The sequence below is a fragment of the Anastrepha ludens genome, unplaced genomic scaffold, assembly GCF_028408465.1.
Source record: "Anastrepha ludens isolate Willacy unplaced genomic scaffold, idAnaLude1.1 ptg000113l, whole genome shotgun sequence".
Taxonomy (NCBI): Eukaryota; Metazoa; Arthropoda; class Insecta; order Diptera; family Tephritidae; genus Anastrepha; species Anastrepha ludens.
In genome coordinates, this window is record NW_026530107.1 from 17,501 (window position 1) to 20,000 (window position 2,500).

The 2,500-nt window shown below is 30.2% G+C and overlaps 1 non-coding gene and 1 pseudogene across 1 annotated transcript; both read right to left on the reverse strand.

The window, feature by feature from the left end:
- The window catches only part of LOC128871344 (large subunit ribosomal RNA), a 4,516-nt pseudogene extending 2,814 nt beyond the window's left edge, over positions 1–1,702 (reverse strand).
- Positions 1,703–2,140: 438 nt separating this feature from the next.
- LOC128871342 (5.8S ribosomal RNA) lies at positions 2,141–2,321 on the reverse strand. Its single transcript, XR_008455900.1, has one exon. It is a non-coding gene; the product is annotated as a 5.8S ribosomal RNA (ribosomal RNA).
- Positions 2,322–2,500: the final 179 nt, after the last annotated feature.

The following is a 2,500-nucleotide window of genomic DNA, read 5'->3' on the forward strand; positions in this document are numbered from 1 at the left end:
CCACCAAGATCTGTACCAATAGCGGCTCCATGCAGGCTTACGCCAAACACTTCTAAGCACACTATTGTACCCTCCTACTCACTAAAGTTTCAAAATTTATAAATCAATCGAAATTGTTTTATAAATCATCTACTTTAGCGGTAATGTATAGGTATACAACTTAAGCGCCATCCATTTTAAGGGCTAGTTGCTTCGGCAGGTGAGTTGTTACACACTCCTTAGCGGATTACGACTTCCATGTCCACCGTCCTGCTGTTTTAAGCAACCAACGCCTTTCATGGTATCTGCATGAGTTGTTAATTTAGGCACCGTAACATTACGTTTGGTTCATCCCACAGCGCCAGTTCTGCTTACCAAAAGTGGCCCACTGGGCACATTATATCATAACCTCAACCTTCATATCAAGAAAGGTGAGGTTCTTACCCATTTAAAGTTTGAGAATAGGTTAAAATCGTTTCGACCCTAAGGCCTCTAATCATTCGCTTTACCAGATAAGATTATTTTATATAATTTTTAAATGCACCAGCTATCCTGAGGGAAACTTCGGAGGGAACCAGCTACTAGATGGTTCGATTGGTCTTTCGCCCCTATACTCAATTCTGACAATCGATTTGCACGTCAGAACTGTTTCGGTCTTCCATCAGGGTTTCCCCTGACTTCAACCTGATCAAGTATAGTTCACCATCTTTCGGGTCACAGCATATATGCTCAAGGTACGCTCCAGTTAGAGGTATAAATAATAATAAATTATCATTATACATAACTATATGGAACGCCCCGGGATTGAATTAATTGACTATTTAAGAAAATAGACTAAAAATTAATCCCATTATATTTTTAAGTTAAGTTAATTATGCCATTAAGTTTAATATAACTCAATGACTTGCACATATGTTAGACTCCTTGGTCCGTGTTTCAAGACGGGTCCCGAAGGTATCCTGAATCTTTCGCATTGTTAATCATATAAATGCATACAAATAAATATTAATATCATAGATATTAAATTTTTTGTAAAATTCAAAAAATGAATTTTAGCATTATATATAATAAAATCTATCAACACTTTATCAAATCATTAGTATTTATTCTATGTTAATATGCTTAAAAAGCAAATTAATTTAAATAAACTTAATATCACCAATGATCTTTTGATAAATACTTTTATTATGTTAATAGATTACAATGTCCTTATATGAAAAAAATGCACATTATTTTTAATTATTTAATGATGAATTTTTCATAATGGATATTCAGGTTCATCGGGCTTAACCTCTAAGCAGTTTCACGTACTATTTAACTCTCTATTCAGAGTTCTTTTCAACTTTCCCTCACGGTACTTGTTTACTATCGGTCTCATGGTTATATTTAGTTTTAGATGGAGTTTACCACCCACTTAGTGCTGCACTATCAAGCAACACGACTCTTTGGAAATATCTTTCTAGTAATCATTAACGTTATACGGGCCTGGCACCCTCTATGGGTAAATGGCCTCATTTAAGAAGGACTTAAATCGTTAATTTCTCATACTAGATATTAAGATATTCCATACACTGCATCTCACATTTGACATATAGACAAAGTGACTTAGTGCTGAACTATTTTCTTTTCGCTCGCCGCTACTAAGAAAATCCTTGTTAGTTTCTTTTCCTCCCCTCATTAATATGCTTAAATTCAGGGGGTAATCCCATATGAGTTGAGGTTGTTTTAAAATATTTTTTATCTTCTCACAATTTAATAAATAATTATATCATCTTTTCATCTCTATTTTTCTTTTTTCCTTTTATATAAATATATATTATAAATAATAATTATGTAAAATGAGGCAATTCTAGAATAAAAAAAATTAATTTTTATGCTAGACATTCCTCCTTTAATTACATATATAAATTAATATTTTATATATATATAAATAATATGAAAATTTTTTAAAGAGAATACTTAGATTCAAAATTTTTTTTATTTCATTTTATTTGAGAGGATTTTTTTTTTTTAAGAATATATTAATAAATAAAAAATTCATTATATATCTTTATTTTTTTGCTATTAATATTATGAATTATTTAAAATCCAATAATATACACATTTGCTTAAATTCAATTATTTTTATAAAAGAATAAGCAACTTATTTAGCATAGTCTTACAACCCTCAACCATATGTAGTCCAAGCAGTACTTTAAAATTTAATTTAATGTACATAACAGCATGGACTGCGATATGCGTTCAAAATGTCGATGTTCATGTGTCCTGCAGTTCACACGATGACGCACAGTTTGCTGCGTTCTTCATCGACCCATGAGCCAAGTGATCCACCGCTTAGAGTATTTTTTTATTTATTTTTATTTATAACAAATGTCAATTTTTTTTTGCATATATTAATTGAAAGAGTAAAATTAAATAATAATAATAATAAAATATAAATTGATTTTCTTTCAATAATATATATCAAATATATTTAACTCTAAACATTTTTATTAAGTTGCGAATGTCTTAGTTCAACAAT